Below are 24,624 nucleotides of genomic sequence, written 5' to 3' on the forward strand. Positions count from 1 at the left end.
TTTTTTAGTACAGAGGAGATTTTCACAACTAGTGATTGTTTTGCTTTGCAAAGCCTGTGACCTTCCAATGAGCTCAGTGGTTATGAATACAATTACATGCCAACTTCTCACTCTCATGATTTCCTATGACTATTATGGTAACAGTTCTTGGTAATGCCCCGAGACAGGCATATTTTCTCAATATGGGAGGAGAGTGTCCAATCAATCTACAACCCTCACCAACAAAAATTAAAATACCCCTGCAACTGGTTTGAATGTGAGCGCACAGCTAGATACAACATAGGATGTAGATCAATTAATTAAATTTCCTGTGAAATTCACCAAGAATTAGCAGTTAGGTGCTTACCTGGACCATGTTGCAGCTATTTTTCAACTGTTGTATGATTACCAAATATTCCAATCTGAGGTCAAATACAGGCAAAGCAGATAGATCACCGACTCAGTGAGTGTGTCCATATGAGGTGGTGTAACTTTGTCATTTTTGGGCAGTTCACTCTAGCCCATATTAACCTCAGTGATAAAGTGTTCATTGTGTCATCAACGGACATGGAAACAAAACACGTGAGTATTTTAATCACTTTTGTAAGAGGGTAATGAATAGATTCTAATTACAAATAAAAGGTATCAGAGAAGATATTTGTAAAGCTAATTCTCAAACCCCTTTATGCTACCCAGAAGATTTTTAAACATTGGTGCAATGTACTTGTGCACGTTTAGCCTAGCTTTAGAAAATAGATGGAAACCTAAGAGAAGTGCTTTTTGACTTCTTTTTCCTCTCAGATCACCAGCGACCATCCAAACGCAAGTATTCCTCATCCTAAATTGAAATTGAACTGGACATTTCTTTTGTTTTAACTGTGTTCTTTCTTCTACAATTTTGTATAATTGATGCTGTTAATTTGTGTTTTCTTGTGAACATTGTGCATTTGGTGTTATGTGCTTGTGATGCTGAAGTTAAGTTAATTTTGAATTGCACCTTTGCATACATGCATATAGTGACAGACTTGACTTTCACTTTGAAATTGGACCTTGTACCCCCTTACCCTCCAGATCCAGAGAAAAGAGACATTTGCACCATAATAGACAGGAGCACTCTGCGAGGTGAATGATCGGCTGCAAATCCCTAACCCTTTTGAACACTTAAAAATTAAGTTGGAAAAGGTAACAACTGGTTGCTGCCCATTGTAGGAAGGGTTTGGAGAGGTTGCAAAGAGGTTACCAGGAAGCTGCCTGGTTTAGAGAGCACATGAGGGGGTTGATCAAACTGAGGTTGTTTCTTTTTCTGGAGCGGTGAAGGCTAAGCGGAGACCTGATGGAAGTGTATAAGAAAATGGGAGGTACAGATAGAGTAGAGAGCCAATATCTTTGATCAAAATGTCTGATACTAGATGGCATTCATTTAACATGAGTTATGCAGGGGAAGTTTTTTTAATATATTCAGAGAGCAGTAAGTGTCTGAAAAGTATTCTAGGGTTGATAATGAACGTAAGTATAATAGAGGCTCTTTGACAGGCAAGGATATGGGCATTGTGCAGCCAAAAGGAATTACTGTGGAATCCCCTTATAACGCGATTGTTTGGTCCAATGACTCACACAAAATGCTGGTGGGATGCAGCAGGCCAGGCAGCATCTGGTTGAGACCCTTTGTCAGGACGAATGGAAGAGAGAGATAGTAAGAGATTTGAAAGGGGGAGGAGGAGACCCGAAATGATAGGAGAAGACAGGAGGGGGAGGGATGAAGTCAAGAGCTGGGAAGTTTTTTGGCAAAAGGGATGCAAGGCTGGAGAAGGGGGAGTATGGATTGACACGGACATGGAGTCCAATGACTCATCGCAATATATCTGAATTCACGTTAACACGGGCATGTAAAATCGGGGTTTCACTGTAGTTAGGACTTTAATTACTAGTTCCGTTTGTTAGGGGCAACATCATAGGCTGAAGGGCCTGTTCCTGTCTATGTTCTGTGTTCTCTGAGCTGAGGCTACAGCCACAAACTTGTTATCAATTAAGATGTCAGTTCATGATTAGAATTTGCTGTACTGTTAGCTGTGAATTTGAATCTGGGATGTGGTTAAGACTCTGCAGAAGAACTCCTTTCCCAGCAGTATCTTGAATATTTATTCTGAACATGGATATAAGTGCTTTCATTCCCAAATACTGTATTTAAGTCACCCCTGCTCCAGTTCTGGTAAATCTCCGACCACCCTTTAAATAGGATAGTATCAGGTTTTCAAAACACATGCCATTCTCCAGTGATCTTGAATCAAGACCTAAACCTGATATGATACATTAGTATCCCTAACAAAACAGGAAACATTTCTCAGAAATGGAGAAGTAATTATAGACCCAAAGTGTATATTTGCAAAACCTAGTTAATCTGGATCATGATAGTGATGTGCTGAACAGTTCTGACAAATCAGAATCAGTCACTCCTGTGATGACGATGATAACAGCAGATCATTAATCCAGATGTAAGAAGCCATTAAAGACCATCTGCAGAATAATAATGCTATAAGAGCAAAAGATGAGGGTGTTAAGAAGGTTGCACGAAAAGCCTTTTATTTTGAAAAGGAGAAAATCGATGTTATTAGTGCAGGCAAACACAAGGAAATCTGCAGATGCTGGAAATTCAAACAACACACACAAAATGCTGGTGGAACACAGCAGGACAGGCAGCATCTATAGGGAGAAGCACTGTCGATGTTTCGGGCCGAGACCCTTCGTCAGGACTAACTGAAAGGAAAGATAGTAAGAAGTTCTGGAAGCTTCTCTTGGTGCTGTATTATTTGAATAAGAGCTTTCACATTGGTTAGCTCTCATCTTTGAATTTGAATGGAATTTTCCTTCTGTAGTACAAAAGAGTTTATGACAAGGCCAGCACCACCTTAGTTCTTCGATGTTTTGACTTTCCCTCTCTTCACTGTTCAACTAGTAGACCTCTGTCACTATCTATTTTCAACTCTGTCTTTGTTCTATTAACACTTAATAAAACGATCATGAAGCAACAAGTTTTGTTTCTCTTTCCTAACTAAGTTAAAGAACATCAGAAGCCAACAGTGCTGAGGACATAGCCTTGCGGACCACCAGTGTTGAGTATTCTCGTATGCTCATGTGTTGCAGTCGCTGCCTATCCTTTCTAATTGCAGTGTGTTGGTCAGAAAGTCAAAGATCTCCAGTTTCAAAATAGTGTTGAATCCCAGGTCTAGGAGTTTGGTGATGACTTTGCTTTGGATTATATTATTAAAGTCAGAGCTGTAATCAATAAATACTAAGCAATAATCAATAAACAATAGTTTAATGTAGTTGTCCTTACAGTCCAATGCCACAGAGAGATGGCATCCACTATAGGTCTGTTTTGGCAGTAAGCAAACACCCAGGAGGGTGAAGTTGATGTCATGACTAACCTGTTGAAGGATTTATTGATGGTGAATGTCAGAGCTGTTGTGCCAATGTCAGGCTTGTTGTCTTATTATGACTAATTTGTTAGTGTATTTTTTAAAATACAAGTTCTATTGAAAGATTTTTGTTGGCATGTTGTTAATTCTAGCCAGAGCTGACTACAACCAGCCAGTGAAAAAGGGTTAAAGGGTTTGTCAAAGGGTTAAACAAATTGAATTTACATAATAGGCCCACTGTGAGTGAGAATGGTAATTATAGACCCAATGACAATTTATTTCATCGTCTGCAGCCATGTGAGAATCAGGAAAAGGAGAAAGCTTTTGTTCTCAGCCAAATGAGCTTGAAACAGCATGAAAATCAAAGTCCTAGTGGAGCAAAGGATGAACCCTCAAATTAAAATGAAAAGTAGAAATCAAAAGGTCAGCTCCCAGAGAAGGAGACAAGAATCAACCAGAAATGGGAAGAAGTCCATTAGACTTCAATCTGGCAAATCAAAGCAGAATTTCCGGGGGAAAAGAAGCAAATGCTCCTGTAAACCTGACCAGCAACAGAGCAAACTTAATGCCAACAAATTAAGGCTTAAAAGGAAACTACTATCAGGATGTTTTGATGAAACAAGAAACAGGAGAAACCTGGTAAAAATATGCTAGCATCCAGAGAGTTTATGGACACTGCATCTTTATCATCTTCAACTCCATTTTGCCCAGGACCAGAGTTAACTACCAAAGAGTTTCTTTGAGCCACAACTCATCCACCTTCTGCATCACCAGACAGAGACAAACTAAATAACCGCAGCAACTGAGTCAGCAGTTTAAATTGCTGTATGTTAGAGAATGGCTGCTTGCTTTAGTTCCCTTTGGTCAAAATGAACTTTCCTCTTTAAGAGGCAATTGGAGCCTCAAGTCTCCCCGGGTAAAATAGAGTTGACACTGGTATGCAGAATTCCTATGCAGTTTCCTAAAGAGACTGTAATCCAGAAAACAGATGCAAAGGGGATTTGCAGCAGCTGTAATAATGAAGACTTCAGTCGCTTGGAAGGGACACACCATCAATAAAGAAGAAACTGTGAGGTAGGTTAACATTACAATTAAATGGAAAAGTGTTATGTTGTTGGATATCTGCCATCAGAAGAAGGAGACAAAAGCTGCTGTGAAAAACACAATAAAATAAATGTATTGCACTTAATTTTTCTGTCATTGAAGTGATTTTGTGTCTTGCTAGCTTTTTTCTTGCAAGCAAATATTTTTAAAATATGCAGGATTGTTGAAGTGATCCAGTTTGTCCCAATTCAAGTTGATTTTCCTCCTGCCTCCTCATACAAGGACATAGGAGGCAGCAATTCACATTTTCCCTATTAACACACAGAGTCCTAGGTGGCCGGTTTATCTACCCTGGACCATGACCCCACTAGGGAGCACCAGTCCATTGTCTCCCAAACCATTTCTGATCTCATCAGCTCCGGAGATCTCCCATCCATGGCCACCAAACTTATAGTTCCCACACCCTGCACTTCCCGTTTCTACCTCCTACCTAAGATTCACAAACCTGCCTGTCCAGGCAGACCCATTGTCTCTGCTTGCTCCTGCCCCACTGAACTCATTTCTGCCTATCTTGACTCTGTTTTATCTCCTCTTGTTCAATCCCTTCCCACCTATGTCCATGATACTTCCCATGCTTTACATCTCTTCAAAGGTTTCAAGTTCCCTGGCCCCCACCGCCTTATTTTTACCATGGACGTCCAGTGCCTATATACCTCTATCCCCCACCAGGAAGGTCTCCAAGCTCTCCGTTTCTTCCTGGATTCCAGACCCAGCCAGTCACCTTCTACCTCTTTTTTGCCTCGTGGAATTAGTCCTCACCCTTAACGATTTCTCCTTTGACTCCTCCCACTTCCTCCATACTAAAGGTGTAGCCATGGGCACCCGCATGGGTCCTAGCTATATGCCTGCCTTTTTGTCGGCCATGTGGAGCAATCTATGTTCCAAGCCTACATCGGTATCTGTCCTCCTCTCTTCTTGCGTTATATCAACGACTGCATTGGCGCTGCTTCCTGCACACATGCTGAGCTCGTCGACTTCATTAACTTCGCCTCCAACTTTCACCCTGCCCTCAAATTCACCTGGTCTATTTCCGACACCTCGCTCCCCTTTCTAGATCTTTCTGTTTCTATCTCTGGAGACAGCCTATCCACCGACGTCTACTACAAACCTACTAGCTCCCACAGCTACCTAGACTATTCCTCCTCCCTCCCTGTCTCCTGCAAAAATGCTATCCCTTTCTCAATTCCTCCGCCTCTGCTGCATCTGCTGTCAGGAAGAGGCCTTTCATTCCAGGACAAAGGAGATGTCTTCCTTTTTTAAAGAAAGGGGCTTCCCTCCGTTCACTATCAACTCTGCCCTCCATCACATCTCCCGTATTTCACGCATCTCTGCCCTCACCCCATTCCCCCTGCCAGCCCACCAAGGATAGAGTCCCCTGGTCCTCACCTATCACCCTACCAGCCTGCAGATCCAATGTATAATCCTCCGTAACTTCCGCCACCTCCTATGGGATCCCACCACCAGACACATCTTCCCCTCCTCCCCACTCTCGGCTTTCCACAGGGATCGCTCCCTATGTGACTCCCTTATCCATTCATTCCCCCCCTCCATCCCTCCCCACCGACCTCCCTCCAGGCACTTATCCCCGCAAATGGAAGAAGCACTACACCTGCCCCACACTTCTTCTTTCACCACCAACCTTGGCCCCAGACAGTCCTTTCAGGTGAGGCACCACTTCACCTGCGAGTCAACTGGGGTGATGTACTGTATCCGGTGCTCCCGATGTGGCCATTTATACATTGGGGAGACCTGCCGCAGACTGGGAGACCGTTTCGCCGAACACCGGCGCTCGGTCCTCCAGCAGGGGCGGGATCTCCCTGTGGCCACACACTTCAGTTCCACAGACCACTCCCATTCAGATATGTCTGTCCATGGCCTCCTCTACCGTCAAGATGAGGCCACACGCATGTCAATGGAGCAATACCTTATCTCCCACCTAGGCAGCCTCCTACCTGCCGGAATGAACATTCAACTCACAGACCTCTGTTGATACCCCTAACCCCCCCCCCCCCTTACCCCATCCCTATCTATAATTTTAGTCTGGTTCTCTTTCTCTCTCTTTTTTGCCCCTCAGCCCTACCTTTTTTTCTCTTTTATTTCCCATAATTCTCCACCTTCCCCCTAGCCCATTTCCCTTCAGCTGATCACTTCCCAGCTCTCTACTTCATCCCTCCCCCCACTTCTTATTCCCCCCTCAACCATCCCATGTTACTTCACTCCTGATGAAGGGTTTCGGCCTGAAACGTTGTCACTACCTCCTCCCATAGATGCTGTCTGTCCTGCTGAGTTCTGCCAGCATTTTGAGTTTTTGTTAAATGTATAAATGTTTTAATGTCTGCATCAGTATTATCTTGTATTTCCATACAATGTTACATTAGGCTGTTACACATCTATTGTCAGAGAAGTACTTACATAAATAGGTAAACCACCTTCATACGAGCAAGGACAGAAAACAGGACAAAGTGAATAAAGTAAACTTATTTATTCAGTAAGTTATGGGTCAAAGTATTTGGTGAGTACATTTCTAACTCTTCTGGCGTCAGTCTCATTGCCGTCTGTTCTGAAATTGTTAGGTTGCGTTCAAGAAAACAATGAAATAGCGCGCTGCCGTCTGACAGTGTTTTCAAAAGTCTCCGGTTACCCCATCCACACTGATCTGCCCGAGCAGCGTTTTCAAAAATACCCACCCTGGAAAGCATTTCTGAAAAGCTCCAGTTTCGGGGGACGAAAATACCGTTTTAGTGTGGACGGAGGGTAAAAACGAAGAGGAAAAGCTTTGGTTACGGATTTATCCGATGTATGTGGATGTAGCCTAAGTTGAGAATGGGCACCCTCCTTTATCCATAAGAAATGCAGCGTAAGATTGGAGTCAACAAAACAGACAATGCATGAAAGGAACACAAAAATACAACTGCAGATGCTGTGGATCAAAGAATATGAACACAACGCTGGAAGAACTCAGCAGGTCAGGCAGCATCCATGAGAAAAGAGTAGCCAACGTTTCGGGCTGAGACCCTTCATCAGGAATGGGGGGGAAGAGAGGACCGAAGCCCAGTAATAGAGATAGGGGAGGGGGTAGGGCCTAGAGGCGCCAGGTGGAAAATCAATCAGAGGAAAGATAAAGGGGGGAGGGGGAGGGGATAAGCATGAAAGAACTGTAGAGATAAAGAAGCAGAAAGTTGAAAGGGGAGAGAGGCAGAGAGGGACCTGGGATAGGGGAAGGGAGAGGGGAGGGAATTACCAGAAATTAGAGAATTCAAAGTTCATACCACCAGGCTGGAGGCTACCCAGACGGTAGATGAGGTGTTGTTCCTCCAACCCGAGTTTGGCCTCGTCATGGCAGTAGAGGAGGCCATGTATGGACATACCTAGATGGGAATGAGGGGCAGAGTTGAAGTGGGTGGCAACACCTGTCCCCACACCTCCCCCTTTACCACCATTCTGGGCCCCAGACAGTCCTTCCAGGTGAGGCAACACTTCACCTGCCAGTCTGCTGGAGTCGTCTATTGCATCCGGTGCTTCCAGTGCGGCCTCCTCTACATCGGTGAGACCCGATGCAGATTGGGGGACCCCTTCATCAAGCACAATAGACAGGACCTCCCGGTCCTGAATTCTCCAATTTGAATTCTCCAATTTCCAGTAATTCCCTCCCCCTCCCCCTATCCCAGGTCCCTCTCTGCCTCTCTCCCCTTTCAACTTTCTGCTTCTTTATCTCTACAGTTCTTTCATGCTTATCCCCTCCCCCTCCCCCCTTTATCTTTCCTCTGATTGATTTTCCACCTGGCGCCTCTAGGCCCTACCCCCTCCCCTATCTCTATTACTGGGCTTCGGTCCTCTCTTCCCCCCCATTCCTGATGAAGGGTCTCAGCCCGAAACGTTGGCTACTCTTTTCTCATGGATGCTGCCTGACCTGCTGAGTTCGTCCAGCGTTGTGTTCGTAATGCATGAAAAGTCTTGAACACCAGGGGACTGATGAAGTCTTTAAAGTGCTAATAAACTCTTCTTGGACTTCCATCTGGGTACAGGTATTGATTATAACCGACATTTTGATGACAAACTCTGCCATTTTTTTCAGGGATGATGCTTGGGTATGTCTAGACCGGTGGTATTTATAGCCCCATAGTCCATTTCTCTTGATTGGTTAGATCTCATGCAAACAGTCTTCTGCTCTCCCAACTTGTTTACAATCAATTTCCAGTTCTTTCTTAGAGCGAATTCTTCATTTTTTAAAAATTTAGTTTTAAATCAAGTCCCAGGATCTGATCTTAAGTTCTGAAAAATGTCATGACGTCACATATCTTGTCAGTGTTATTAGAACTACTAACTACTGACAAATTTGGGACTGTTCCAATGTGCACTTGTATATGAGCATACACACACCTTTAGCTATTGAGTTGTGGCAGGAATATTTGATGAACACTAATTGAGATATACTCACAAATCCTTTTCCTTTATCCTGCAGGCATCAATCAGAAGCAGACTGCAAGGCTGACTAGCAGAGAGTTGTATTTACATTGGCAGTCATGGACTTAGGCCTACTGAATCTGTGGTCACTGGGAGTGCCTGCCCACATATCCCTCATTCCTGCCCAGGCCCTAATGACCGAGCCATCTCGTTCAGAACAACATCTGACAGGCATCCATTGTCTCAGACTGTGGCCAAGTATCTGAGAAGTAGGAATCTTCCCATGGCCCAAGAGGACAGCAGCCAGACCATGGGAAAGATTAGCATACGTGCCAACTCCGCAGAGGGCAAGTTCATTACCTGCGCTATTCCAGATTTATGGGGAGAAACTGGGAGTTGAAAGCTATAGAGTGAGCACAGAGATGCTTCGGGAATTACTCAGCCTGATTATGGGTACCTCTGAAGTGTCAAGGGTAATGGGGAGGCCATCTAATTGCAGCATTGCACGCGGTTTCATATGGGGAAAAGTGCCCATGCTTTCCAAAGTGAGAACAGTGGCCAGCTTCAACTCAACACACATAGACTCATCCATGTGCAAAATCTGATGACATGTCTTAACCTCTATTGCAATTCAGGCCTCTTAAAGAAGTGTGTGAAAATCACTACTGTGAGCAAAATATGTCAGAATAGCTTGGTGTATCTGAATGGCCTTGTGCAGAGGTCACAACTGCGTAATTTGGTGGTGAATTCTCCACCACTGGATATTCTCTAATTACCAGAAATGACAAGTCAATTGGGCTCCAGGCCAAGCACCCAAATCACCAAAGTGAGGAAGGCTACAGGTCTAGTGCTGGAAAAAGGGATTTGTATAGAAGAATTGTTAGTGAGACACGTTGGGCTGAATGACCTGTGTCAGTGTGTATGACTCTATCTCAGTGATTCCATGACAATGTATCACTGCAAACATCATAGCATTTAAGTATAGCTTAATGAGGTCAGGATTTTACCAAGTTTCCTAAGGATAATTATCAGTAAAAGTGTGTTCTTCATTTTTTAATGGGTATCTTTTCAAAACACCAGGCTCCATCAATATATGTTTTGAGTAATTAAAGGCTCTCTATTTCAAACCAATTGCATTTTCAAACAGGAAAGGAAGTCCTTCTATCAATTTACAGAGATAAGATAATGTCATTGGAAATGAAGTAGGTACTATAGAAACCATCTCAGCGTAATTATTATGGATCAGTTTCTTTCTGTTTTAATTTTTGCTTTAATGCTTTAATGTTTAAAGACCTAAAGCAATAGAATTAGTACTTGTCTCCTTCTTTGCATACGGAAAAGCAGTCCAAATATACAATTTATTAGGTGGGTGCTCGTTTCAACTAAAGCTAATATCCGTAGCTTGCATCCTCTATCCAAGAATAATTTTTACTGTTGATTCTGTGATTTCCCCAAGTTATTGTGGCTTTCCACCTTATTGTTTGAAACATTCAGCAACAAGAGGTAGCCACAAAATCTGCAAGTGTGGGTGCTGTTTAAGGCACTGGACCAGTATTTGAAAACTCCCTCTTATTTAATTCCTGCCTCTTCTCTTCCCAGTGTTAACACTGTCAGAGCATTATCCTGTCTTGCTGTGAGTGCATATCCACTGGATAAACCTGTTAAAGAATTTGCAATGCACACCAAGAAGAACACTTAATCTTAGTATGCAGTTCAGTCATCAGAAACGGAATAAATGAAAATATCAAGTTGTTACTTGTACTTTGTTGTCAGCATCTTATACCACTGTCAATTGAATTTGACCTCTTCCTGTTGTTTAACACAGATATCTATCCAAACAAGTGGTGAGACACAGCTGATCTTTAACATAGCTTCACTGGCACTATTATCCTACGTTGCAGTCTCTTTGAAAGTAACCCCACATCTGAAAGAAATTCTTATTAAACAATTCTTCATCAGCTGCTTCCTTAAAATACTGGAAATCTGAAAATATATTGCCACCTTACACTGAAGATTCAGATGCAAGTAAATGCAACATCTACATTCTGCTCAGTAAATGATGGTAACGTTATTTTTTACATTTACAAATGCACTGAAAATTTTTAATTCATCACAAAAATTGTTCAGAGGTTTATTATTTGTATATTGATGGCAGATTGGAATGGTTGTGAAGTTAAGGTACTGTAATATGGTGGCAAATCTTTACCAGAGTCACTCATAAGAATATATTGCTCTAACATGGTATATACAAAGCTAGAATTACATAATGATGGAGGAGTGATTTCAGTGTGGAAATTATACCACTATTCCTATCAAATGTGCAATAGAGTGATGTTGGTCGAAGAACATGTCACAATAAATGTTAGTGACATTAAGATGCTAAGTAAGTGTGTAAGTGAAAGATGACATAAGGAAATGATGATTACATTCTACATTGAAGTTGTGGGCAGCCTGACCAAATTAGACATTATGCTTTCAAAATAATAGCCTCAAGCTTTTGCAAATAAAGTTGAGAAAACGATCAAAATATGTTGACTGTTCACACTTTGACTATTAAAGTCAAGGTAACAAAAGTGAAACTGTAAAAACCTCTACCTACCCCGAGTCAAAAGAATTAATTAGACACTTCATTACTGCAACTGCTGTTGCCAGAAAGATGAAACAATGGAATTCACAGAAAGAGTCTTGTCTACCTACGGGCTCGTCCAAGGATGGTTCATGTCTCTTGCCTTCTCTGTTCATTGTAGAACTTAAGTGTTTCATTTCATTTGTAACAGGGGTAACACAAAATCATGGGAATAGTAGTGGCCTGAAAAGATCAAGCCAATTATAAAAATTGAAGAGGTACAGTTAGCTTAAGGCATATTCGAGCAGAGTGCCATTAAATAATGCTCCTGAAAAGAGAGTGCCAGAAACATGCTCTTCCCAATAAAGTTCCACCTTGGAACATCACAATCTAATTTTCTGGACGTCAGATTCAGAAGTCATTCAGGACCTGAGGGGACTGAGTTAACCTTTGGAGACTACAAAACTCACTTTAGAGGTAAGTGATATTTCAGAGGTGTAGTACAGAAAGAAAATTACCAATGCAAATTTCTAGCCTAAGGATTTGCAAAGGGATATAGACTAGTTAAGACAGCGTGTAAGAAGTTGCCAGGTAATATATAATCTGATAAAATGTGAAGTAATGTAACAAATAATCTGCAGGAAGGACTCCGTGCGAAGATAGGAATTGTTGACATTTCAGCTCAAAACCCTGCAGCAGAACTCGTCAGAGTTTCAGTATATTTTGCCTCTCTTCTGTTTTCTTCGTAATGTAAAGCACATTGGTAGCAGGAACAGAAAAACAAAATATTCTTTAAAACGATACGCAAATAACTGGAACACACACAAAATGGTGGAGGAACTCAGCGGGTTAGGCAGCAACAACGGAGGGGAATAAAGAGTCAATGTTTCAGGCCGAGACTCTTCATTAGTTCTGGAAAGGAAGTGGGAAGAAGCCAGAATAAGAAGTTGGAGTGAAGGGAAGGAGTACAAGCTGGAAGGTGAAGCCAGGTGAGGGGGAAGGAAGGTGGGTGCAGGAGGGGAGATGAAATGAGAAGCTAGGAAGTGATAGGTGGAAAGGGTAAAGGGCTGAAGGAGATAGGAGACTAGAGTTGACCATGTGAGAAAGGGAAGGAGGATGAGCACCAGAGAGAGGTGGCCATTGGGAAATTGTCCCTGTTGCAGATAGAATGAAGGTGCTCGTTTAAGTGGTTCCCCCAATCTACATCAGGTCCATTCGATGTAGAAAAGGCTGCACGGGGTTCACCAGGTACAGTAGATGGCCCCAGAAAACCTACAGGTGAAGTACTGTCTCACCTGGAAGATCTATCTGGAGCCAGGAATGGTGGTGACGGAGGAAGTGAATGGGCAGGTTTTGCATTTGTTCTACTTATGCTGAATGCGGAAGCTTATGGGGTAAAACTCTACCCCTGCTAAGATAATGGGAAAATGGAGTGAGGGTGGATGTCCGGGAATTTGAGGAGCTGCAGGTGAGGGCAGCATCAATGTTGAAAGATGAAAAGCTCCGTTCTTTGAAGAAGATGGAGAGGAAATCCTCATCTTGGGAATAGATGCAGTGGAGATGGAGGAACTGAGAAAAGGGAGTGACATTTTCACAGGTGAAGGAGTGGAAAGAAGTATAGTCAAGATAGCTGTGAAAATCAGTAGGTTGATAAAAGATACCAATATTCAATCTGTCACCAGAGGTGGAATTAGAGAAATCGAGAAAAGGGAGAGAGGGGTCAAAAAATTTAAGGGCAGGGTTGAAGCTGGGGCAAAGTTGATGAAATTGCCAAGCTCAGCAAGGGTGCATGAAGCAGCACCAATGCAGTCATCAATGTAGTGCAGAAAGAGTTGGTTGGTTGGTGCTCATGCTGTGTGAATTCCAAGCTGCAAGAGTTAAACATGAAGGTACATGAATCAATTGGCAACAGGACACTGCCACTATTATGCCGTGTTGCTGATCAGAAATATCTGTTTGAAAGCACCTCCATCACAGAAAGAAATAATTATGAAACAACTCCTCATCACCCACTTCTTTAAAGTGCTGGATATCTGAAAATATATTACTTACACTGAAGATTCACATGTAAGTAAACTGTTGGCCTTTAATGCAAAGATAGGGAGGTGTGGATGGAGTACAAAGATTTGGAAGCCTTGATAAAGTGTTACAAGATTATTGTGGTATCTATTTGGATTAACTAGTGCAATTTTAATTTCTCTAACCAAAATAACATTATCTTTCCTTGTAGTCCACATAATCTAGGGTAGATTCCTAGCATGAGAGTGTATTTCTTATAAGGGTAGATTTATTAAGATCAAAACAAACCAGATTTTAGAAGAATTGGATACAGTATAATTAAGACAGACTGACAGGTTGAATCCTGAAAGGTTGCTTCCTCTAGTCTGGCTGGTAAGACTATAACTAGATGCCTAGTTAAGGATTCAGCCAAGTAGGAGGAAATGATGAGTAATTTATTTTTTTCCCCCATTTTGATTCACCGTTTCCATTTCTACCCATGTAGCGTGACATACTGAGCATTTCCAGCATTTTCGGTTTTACCTTCAGGTTTTCAGCTTCAGAAATTTTTGGATTTCAGACTGAAATCAAGGACAATATACTACTCATTTAGTTTATAAAGTCTTGTAAAGAGAGCAGAGAAGCATTAAAATCAAGACTTATTTTGTAGCTGGATATGTTGATGATAAAAGCCACAGGGAATACAGGTAGCCCTCAGTTATGGTTGTTTGGATAATGGAAATTCGGCTCTATCAAATTCACAATTACCTCCAAACATCTGGGATATGGATACAAATCCACTCTTGTGAAATTGATATGAAAAAAGTAAATAAATAAACACAAGAAGTATTACTTTCAGCTTACATTTCTTGGTGATGTACAGGGGACATGGCTTCATATTACAGAACTCAGGATACCAATAATTTTGTAGGAGCAACAAAGCCCCAGACACGTTGTTTGACTACATCTTGTCTCTGTTTCATGACATGATGACTCATTTCAAGATCTGCATCAGTTCTTCAGAAAAATGCATTAGTTTGTGGCTACTTTGATCATTCATTGCTATCTAATGATCTCTTTATAGGTATGGTTAGAGAGATGTGGACTGTTGACATTTGTATAATTCTAACTCAAAGTTCCATGCAAAACCTATTTTCAGAAATAAATCAATTGTTTTATTTTAAAGAAAAAGTCTAAATCAGTAGACAAAATATTCATGTAGCATAATTATTCACATGATCTATCACAGAGTATGTAATTGACAACAATTCTGGATCAGTTTCCTGCATTGCAGAATAGTATGGGACGTAAGAGTTCTGTTTCATCGGGATGCTGACATCAGGATAATAAAAGGGGAAAAAAATGGTCATTTGGGATGGGGTCATTTTCTGGTTTGCTGCCAGTGACTAGTGTTGTTCCACAGGGGTCTGTGTTGGGACTGATTCTTTTTACATTTTATGTCAATGATTTGGATGATGGAATTGATAGCTTTGTTGCGAAGTTTGCAGACAATATGAAGATTGGTGGAGAGGCAGATATTTCTTGAGGAAGTAGAGAGGCCTCAAAACCAGAAGGACTTAAAGAGATTGGGAGAATGAGCAAAGAAATGGAATACAGTGTGGTTATGCACTTTGGTAGAAGAAATGAAAGGGTTGGCTGTTTTCTAAATGGAGAGAAAATACAAAAATCTGAGGTGCAAAGGGACTTGACAGTCCTTGTGCAGGATTCCCTAAAGGTTAATTTGCAGGTTGGGTCTGTGTTGAGGAAGGCAAATGCGATGTTAGCATTCATTTTGAGAGGACTCGAATATAAAAGTAAGGATGCAATGTTGAAACTTTATAAAGCACTGGTGAGGCCTCATCTGGAGTATTGTCAGCAGCTTTGGACCCCTCATCTTAGAAAGGATGTGCTGAAACTGGACAGGGTTCAAAGGAGGTTCATGAAAATGATTCCAGGATTGAATGGCTTATCAGGTGGAGAGCATTTGATGGCTCTGGGCCTGTATTCACTAGAATTCAGAAGAATGAGGGGTGATCTCATTGAAACCTATTGAATGGTGAAAGGCCTTGATAGAGTGGATGTGGAGAGGATGTTTCCTATGGTAGGAGAGTCTAAGACCAGAGGACACAACTACAGAATAGAGGGGTATACTTTTAGAATGGAGATGAGGAGGAATTTCTTTAGCTAGAGAGTGGTGAATCTGTGGAATTCTTTTCACAGGCAACTGTGGAGGTCAAGTCTCTATGTATATTTAAGGCAGAGGTGGATAGATTCTTGATTGGTCAGGGCATCAAGGGATACAGGGAGAAGGCAGGAAGTTGGGGCTGAGAGGAAGATTGGATCAGCCATGATGAAATGGTGGAGCATACTTGATAGGCCAAATGGCCTAATTCTGCTTCTATATCTGATGGTCTTATGGGTCTACCCAGAGTTGTAGGATGGGACGAGAGTGTTGCAGTTGTGCTAGAAGGGTGAGTTTTGATTGATAAGGTGGTGTAGATAATAATCCTTAAGCATATGAAAAGAAAGGAAATAGAAGAATATAAATTGTACATTAGTCACTACAAATGATGAGGAAAACAAAAGGTAATAAAAAAACTAAATGTGAGAGGATAAGATGTGAAGTAAGGGGCATAGAAGATAGGTTGTGAGACTCCTTTATTCATTCAAATACCTGGAGTATAAAGAACAACTACAAGGCACATATTATTAAACATAAAGATTACAAAATGATAACCATAAATAACGTATGGCTAGAAAAAGGTTCAGATTTAGCACTGAATATGCTATGTCATAGGAAGGTTAGACAATCTCTTAGAGGAAGACAGTGATTATGGGTGAAATTATTTTCTGTATATGATAAGGATGTTACATAATAAGAGCTAAGCAGATAATGGTGAATTTTTGGGTGGAATTAAGAAACAGAAAAAGATTTAATTATGAATAGTGTATTTGCTCCATAATATTAGCAGTCCTACAGGGGTCTGCTTTCAAGATTAAACTATCAGATATGCTTATTAAATACTTAGTTACAGGAATTGAAAGCCAAATATCCCAGTTTGCTGATAGTTTGAAGTTGAATGAAATTGTAAGCAAAGTTTTCAGAAACAAGAAGTTACAAAGAGATATCGATGCATTAAATTAAGGGGGGGGGGAATATGGCCAATAGATTAAATTATTTTAAAATATCATTGGAATGCTAATCTTTAGTTATAAAGAATTAAGGTCCATATGTTAAAACATATTACAGCAGTGAAAACCCCTAGTTATATGCCCCTTGGAGTAATGTGTTCAGGTTAGGTCACAGCTTAGAAATTATGCTGTTTATTGCCCCTATCATCATGTAACACACAGCTACTGGAATGAGTCCAAGAAGCAAATTATTAGAAGTATTACTCAAAATTTTATCTAAAAAAAAGGTATGATTGCAAAAAAAATAATAATATAATAGGAAACTGATAAAATCAGTGGAGAAAGGATTAAAGCTGAAAAATCGGAGCCAGGCGTTTCAAAAACAGAATCAGAATCAGGTTTATTATCACACCCTTATATGACCTGAAGTTTTATTGTATATATTGTATTGTATGTATTTACCATACATTGCATGGTATGAAACTACCATAAATCACTAAATAAATAAATATAGTGCAAAAACAAAATGAATAATAAAGTAGTGTTCATGGATCATCCTGAAATTTTCATAGAGGGGTGAAGCTGTTTCTGTGTGTCTTTAGGTTACTGTATCTTCTCCCTGACGGTAAAAATGAGAAGAAGGCATTTTGCAGAAGTCTTTGGTAACATACCAAAGCTATTCAGATTCATTTATTCCTATTCAAACTCCTAACAAAGTCTAGCTGTTGACATGGCTTCTCCAGGTTTGCATCAATGTTCTGGGCCCAGGACAGATCCTTGGAGGTGTTAAAACTCAACAACTTAAAGCTGCTTACCCTTTCCAGTGCAATGATGGCTGGTGCCATGTTTTCCTGTCTCCCCCTTCCTGGGTCTTGCTAATGTGGAGAGTGAAATTGTTGTTTCAACACCTCTCAGCTAGCCAACCCTTGTACACCATCTCGTTGCCATCTAATGTTTTTCCAACAATAGCATGGCATCATCTGCAGATTTATGAATGGTGTTTGGGCGGTGCTCAGTCACAAGTGTAGAGAATAGAGCAGCGGACTAAGCACACACCGTTGATGTGCGCCAGGGTGGATTCTTGATGAGGCGGAGATGTTATCATTGATCCGTACTGACATTGGTTTCCTAATGAGGAAATTGAGGAATCAAGTACAGCGTCCCAGGTTTAAAAGCTTGGTGATTAACATTGAGGGATGATGGTATTGAACACTGTGCTGCAGTTGATAAACAACTGTTTATGCAGAATGAAGCATCATTGAGATGGAATCTGCTACAGACTTGTTGCAGTTGTTATGTAATTGCAGCGGATCCAGGTCCTTCCTCAGGCTGGAGTTAATTCCAGCTATAAGCAACTTCTTGAAGCACTTCATTACGGTAGAGTTGAGTTCTACCGGTTAATAGCTGTTGAGGCTGCTGACTTGCTCTTCTTGGACACTAGTGTGATTGTTACCCGTCTGATGTAGGTAGAAACCTCAGATCACAGCAGTGAGAGGTTAGCATCCTGGTTAACAGCAGTAAAGATGTCCTTTGAAAAATTCAGCCAGTTGGTCTGCACATGCATGCAAAGACGTTCAAAGAATAGTAAATATTTAAACTTTCTTATGCAAACAATTTGATGCTAGGGCAATCGCTAGTTTTAAGTCAGAGATAGAGTCAAAGAGACATAGAAAAGTACAGCACTTAAACGGGCCCTTTGGCCTACCTACTCTGTGCCAAAGCATTTAAGCTGCCTACTCCTATCAACCTGCACCAGGACCATTGCCCTCCACAAGCTGACTATCTAGGTACCTATCCAAACTTCTCTTAAACATTGAAATCAAACTCGTATGCACTGCTTGTGCTAGCAGCTTGCTCCACACTCTCACAATCCTCTGAGTGAAGAAGTTTCCCCTCATGTTCCCCTTAACCTTTTCACCTTTAACCTATGACCTCTAGCTGTAGTTCCACCTAACCTTAGTGGAAAAAGTCTGCTTGCATTTACCCTATCTATACCCCTTATAATTTTGTATACCTCTATCAAATCTCTCTTCAAATCTCCTCTACCTTGTATGTTCCAAGGAATAAAGTCCTAATCTTTACTTATAACTCAGTTCCTCAAATCCTGGCAACATCCCTATAAATTTTCTTTGTACTCTGTCAATCTCTCCTGTAGGTACGTGACCAAAATTGCACACAATACTCCAAATTAGGTTTCACCAATGTCTTATACAACTTCAACGCAGCATCTCATCTCCTGTACTCAATACATTGATTTATGATCAAAGCGCCAAAAGCTCTCTTTATGATCCTTGCTACCTGCGATGCCACCTTCACCGAATTATGGATCTATATTCCCAGATCCTTTTGTTCTACCGCACTCATCAATGCCCTTCCCTTCACCATGTAAGATTTGTCCTAACGAAGTGCAACACCTTGCACTTGTCTGCATTAAACTCCATCTGCCATTTTTCACCCATTTTTCCAGCTGGTCCAGATCCCTCTGCAAGCTCAGATAATCATCCTTGCTATCCACTGCACCCCCAATCTTGGTGTCATCCACAAAGATGAACTGACTTATGTAAACTAAAGGTAGTAAGCAAATAACATGTTAGGTCACAGAGCAGTCCTGGATTTTGTATATTTTTTACAATATAGAAGATAACCATTCAGCCCATCAAGTCTAATCTGCTTTTCAAAGCATCAGTCTCTTTGCCCCACTTAAAGCAGCAATGATCTTTTTAAGTGCAAGCAACAAATTTGTTTATTCTTGCTTAATTATGTTCCTACAAGCTGGAGTTTTATAAATAGCTTGAGTTAAAACTGCTGTGTAATTTATTTTGAGAGGATGATGGCATTTTGAGAATTATAAAAGACCATATGACATTGTGAAGAAGCAAAATTGGTATCATACTTTAGAAATGTATTTGTTCCTTTCTGGTTCCCTTGCATATTTTAATTTTGCTGGCAGTTGTGCACCTGTGTCCTGTAATTCTCCACCAGTAAGAGGAGTGAGATTGTTAGGTTCTACCTTGACTTCGTCCAACAGCAAATCAAAAATGGAATGCAAGAAATGGATGGTATATTTCCTCTCTGTATTAAGCGCTATCGAGGCTGATATGCTAATTTTCTGTGATTCATTCCTTTGCGAGAATTTTGTTGCTGTTGATTCAGAGCTACCAGGGGTCTTGCTGGTGCCGATCACTGCACTCTGTTTTATCCCTTGTGTAGTGTCGCTGACAATTATGTTATGTGGATAATGCATGGTGTTCATTTTTTGAGTGCTGTTTGATCTGGTTTCTGCTTTATCCAGAGATGAGTTCCTGCTGAAATCATGCCAGATGTGTACCTGGATCGGACACTTCCATATGCTATTCACATTAGTGCTCCTGGGGTTTTTCCAGTGTCAGGTGCATACCAAATGATGTCATTATTCAATTAACAACAAAAAAAAATAAGAGAAGAAGTAGCCATCCAACCCTTGGAGGCTGCTCTATTGTCATTAAGATCACAGTTGATCATCTGCCTTCGTGCCATTTTCCAGATATCCCCTTATCTCTCAACTCCTCTGATGTCCTAAACCCTTCAGGTTTCTCTTTTGAATCCATACAATGACCAAGCCTTCTGAGATAGACAATTCAAAAGGTTCACCACCATCTGAGTGAATCTCATCACAGTCCTTAATAGCCTGACCCCAGGCTCTGGACTTTGTTCCTGTTGCTCTCCATGTCTTTAGAGGGGAAACATAGCCTGCCATCATAGCCTGTATCTAGCCTGCCAAGCTCTTTCATCTGTTTAAATGAGACCTCGTTTTATCTTTTACACTTAGTCACAATCTATGCAATCTGTCCTCTTATGCAAGGCAAATACGTCAAACAAACAAATTTTCTCTGCACTCTCTTTATGGCATCTTTCTTGGATAAGGAGACCAAAATTGTACACGATACTCTTGACATGGTCTCATGCAGGTCTATATTGTTACATTAAGATATCCTTTTTCTTGTATTCAAATCCTCTCATAATAATTTCAACATCTTGTGTACTTTGAACATCAGCACTACCAGATCTACACTGTGTAATACATAGTTCACTTTTCTTTTATGTGTACCGGTGTAGATAATTTCCTCGTTTTCCACATTATATTCAATCTGTCATGTTCTCCACCATTCAGGCATCTTGCCCATGAGCTCTTTACGTGACTCTACGTACTCATTATTCTACCCAGATTAGCATCTTAAGTAAATTCCGAAATATGACATTTGGTTCCCTCAACCAAAGGTGCTTGACTCACTGAGTTTCTGAAGCAGACTGTTTGTTATTCCAGATTCTCCATTATAGGAAGGATGTGGAAGCTATGGAGAGGGTGCAGAGGAGATTTACCAGGATGATGCCTGGTTTTGGAGAACAAGTCATATGAAGCAAGGTTAGCAGAGCTGGGATTTTTCTCTTTGGAGCGTAGAAGAATGAGAGGGGACTTGATAGAGGTCTACAAGGTTGTGAGAGGCATAGATAGGGTGGATAGTCAGTACCTGTTTCCCAGGACACCAATAGCAAACACCAGAGGGCATATGTACAAAATTAAGGGAGGGAAGTTTAGGGGAGACATCAGGGGTAAGTTTTTTACACAGTGGATTGTGGGTGCCTGGAATGACTTGCCAGGGATGGTGGTGGAGGCTAAAACATTAGGGGTATTTAAGTACCTCTTGGACAGGCACATGGATGAAAGAAAAATAGAGGGTTATGGGGTAGTGTGGGTTTAGTACTTTTTTTAAGGATTATATGGGTCGGCACAACATGGAGGGCTGAAGAGCCTGTACTGCGCTGTAGTGTTCAATGGTTCTATTCCAGTGTCTGCAATCCCTTCTGTCTCCATACTACTCCATGACAAAATCTCTTTGTGGCAAGCAAACTTTGAAGAAGTTTTCCTCCTTTCTTCGGCAGGAATTATGTAAGAGCCTCTCTCAGCACTCTGCCTCTGTGGTTTCTACCATTCTGCTGCTGTGTTCCTCACTGACACCATTCTTCTGAAGACTGACTATTACAGCCTTATATTCTTTCTCAGACGATGCGGATTTTCAATCTGAAATGTCGAAATTCCTCTCACCCTCCCACAGCTACTAGCCAACCCACTGAGTACCTACAGCAGATTGTTTGTTGCTCCAGATTTTAACAACTGCATGACAACATAAGAAATAGGAGCCGGAGTAGGCCATCTGGCCCGTCGAGCCTGCTCTGCCATTCAATAAGATTGTGGCTGATCTCGCCTGCAGTGTCTTTTGTGCTCCATAGATTGTGGCTACCTGATATCCAACTACGTCTACTGCTTCCCCGATATCTATTCTACTAATCACATCCAAATCCAAATGTTGGTTCCATTAATACATCTTTCATTATTGCTTCCAGCATTTTCCCTTCCACAGATGTCGGGTTGTTTTTTCTCTGTTTACTCTCTTCCATCTTTCTTAATTAGTGCAATCACATTTCCTACCCTCCAGTCAGTAAAACTTTGCAAGACAATGACACCATCTCCAAAAGCAAGTCTTTCAAAATTCTGGAAAGAAAGTCATCAGATCCTTGGAATTATTCAGCTTTCTACCTCATTAACTTCAGTGAGACGATTTTTTGATTCATTCTTTCTTTTTTTTTCCGTGCCTCATTCTCACTAGTATTTGATCTTCTGATAGATCTGGCAGGCTTTGTATGACATCTTCCCTTTCCTCCCACACTAACAAGAATTGGAGCAGAAGGCTCCACATATAATTGCCGAGAATCAGTCTCAGTAGAACTAGGAGCACATTGTAGTTTTTGTAGTTTTTTGGAAGGACTCTCTGGCTGGGGGTCGGGCTGCTGACTACTCAAACATGTTCCACATTCCACACAGTGTTCTGCAATGAATAGGAAGTGTATGTTTTTCGCACTTCCTTGTGAAGCTTCTTTTTCAGTGGCTGTCTTAGTGATGATAAGTTTTCAGTGCTTACTTAATGGAGATGTAGCGTTGCCCATGCATAGCCACTCAGGATGAGCTGGGAACCTTGGCACAGGAGGTCAAAGCCTGTCCATTGCTAAAGAGCCTACTCCCTTACCCTTACTATTCTCACCACATCCTCTCTGGAATTCTATCCTCGGGGCACATTGATTTCACGGGTGGATAGGGTCATAAAGAGACCGCTTAGCGTATTGGCCTGCTGAGTGCAGGGGTTGTGAAGTTATGTTGAAGTTATGTAAGACTTTGGTGAGGCTTAACTTGTATTATTGTGTGCAGTTCTGGTCACCTACCTACAGGAAAGTTATCAATAACTTTAGAAAAGTACAGAGAAAATCTTCAAGGAAGTTGCTGGGACTTGTGGACCTGAGTTACAGGGAAAAGTCGAACAGGTTAGGACTTTATTCCTTAAGAGTGTAGAATGTGGGGAGACTTGATGGAAGCAGACTAAATTATGAGGAGCATAGATAGGATAAGTGCAAACGGGCATTCTGAGGTTGGGTGTTTCTTAATTTGCTGCTCCCTACTACATCATAAGAACAATTATACTAGACCCAGATCTCGAAATTTCCTTAATAGCTGAAAATCTAACAAAAACTCTTACACTCGACCCATAAATCGAGATTTCCTTAATAGCTGAAACATACTCATTGACTGAGTTTCTGTGGTAGTCTTGAGCAGGGAGTTCCGACCATCCTCTCACCTCAGTCCCGAATGGTTTATTCTTTATCGTAAGGTGGTAAACAGTGATTCTAGGCACCCGTCTAGGGGGATCATTATTGTAACAAGCCCCTTAAGAATTCTGCATGTTTCACATCTTCTAAGATTAGCCTCCTCTTGTGTGACAAACCACCTTTCAGAGGATCAATCTGCAAAATGTGCATATGACCAGACCTGTGAATAAAATTCCAGATGGAATCTTCCCTGTATTTTACAAACTTTGTAGACTATGTTTCTACTCTTGTACTCAAATTATCATGCAATAAATCTCTTCCTAATTGCTTGCTGTACTGCACATTTATGTTAAGTGATCTGTATATGAGGACCCCTGAGTCATTTTGAACTTTCAGTCTTTTCAACTTTCTACATTTTTTTCTCTACCAAAGTGAATGACCTCAAATTTATACACATTATGTACCTTTGGTCATGTCCTTGTCTGTTCGCTCTGCGTGACAATAGCCCCCTGAAGCCACTCTGACTTCATCATAACCTACATTGAAACCTGGCTTAAAGATTGAAGAGCCAGCTCAACTCATACCTTGCCATTTTAGGTCACTATCTGCATTTATTAAATATGATATATTAACAGCTAAATACCTAAACCCAAATTCTGAAAAGCTAGAGAATTGCACTAATTTTTGGATAGCATAGGAGGCCAGGGAAATAAATGACTTGACTGTTTGTTCTCTAAATACAAGGGAAAACACTTCATCCACTGTAAGGAAAAGATCATACAGATTTAAGCAGTAAGTCATGGTAAACTCTGAGCCCACCATGGATATTGTATCCTAGCTGTCTGGATAAGGAAGCCTGGGCAGTACGGGATGGAGAACAAGCTGTTTCCCCATGGAGCAAGCACCCCCCCCCCCCCATGCATCTGATGAACCCAAAGGAACGGCAGAGACCAATATGTTTTGATACCAGCGGCTTCGCAGGAATTGCCAGTCAGCATTGAACTTAATGTAGGACTGCCTTAGGGACTCCAGCTCTGGATTTTTCCCTCAGGATTTACTCCTGAAGTCTTCCCCATGAGTGGGTATAGCTGTAAGGCAGTGAAGGTTTGAGATCAGAGTTTTCCTTGCCCTAGATGAACTGCCAAACCACGGCTGACGAGCCCCACCTGTTCGAAGTGACAAGTTTTAAGGCACCAGTAATCCGCTCTTTCCCCTTCTCCTGTTAGTAGAGACGGTTCCGCTGGGCTTAGTTGCTAAACCACATGTGAAGCCCAGGAGCTCTTGGTCAACGGTCACGGTTATAATCATAAACATGGTTAACTTAAGTTGCGTAAAAGATCACATATCCAAAGTGTAGCCACATATCTACATGGTGTGAAAAATAAAATT

General features: G+C 41.3%; 2 long non-coding RNA genes across 3 annotated transcripts in view; one reads left to right on the top strand and one right to left on the bottom strand.

Annotated features, from left to right (window-relative positions):
• LOC132391377 (uncharacterized) overlaps positions 1–23,990 on the top strand; it is a 35,785-nt gene extending 11,795 nt beyond the window's left edge. The window contains exon 4 of the long non-coding RNA XR_009511190.1: positions 8,962–23,990. This is a non-coding gene — a long non-coding RNA (uncharacterized LOC132391377). The remainder of the gene's footprint in view (positions 1–8,961) is intronic.
• LOC132391376 (uncharacterized) overlaps positions 1–24,624 on the bottom strand; it is a 52,870-nt gene that overhangs the window by 20,729 nt on the left and 7,517 nt on the right. The window lies entirely within an intron of this gene.

This window comes from Hypanus sabinus, chromosome 3 (genome assembly GCF_030144855.1).
Source record: "Hypanus sabinus isolate sHypSab1 chromosome 3, sHypSab1.hap1, whole genome shotgun sequence".
Classification (NCBI taxonomy): domain Eukaryota; kingdom Metazoa; phylum Chordata; class Chondrichthyes; order Myliobatiformes; family Dasyatidae; genus Hypanus; species Hypanus sabinus.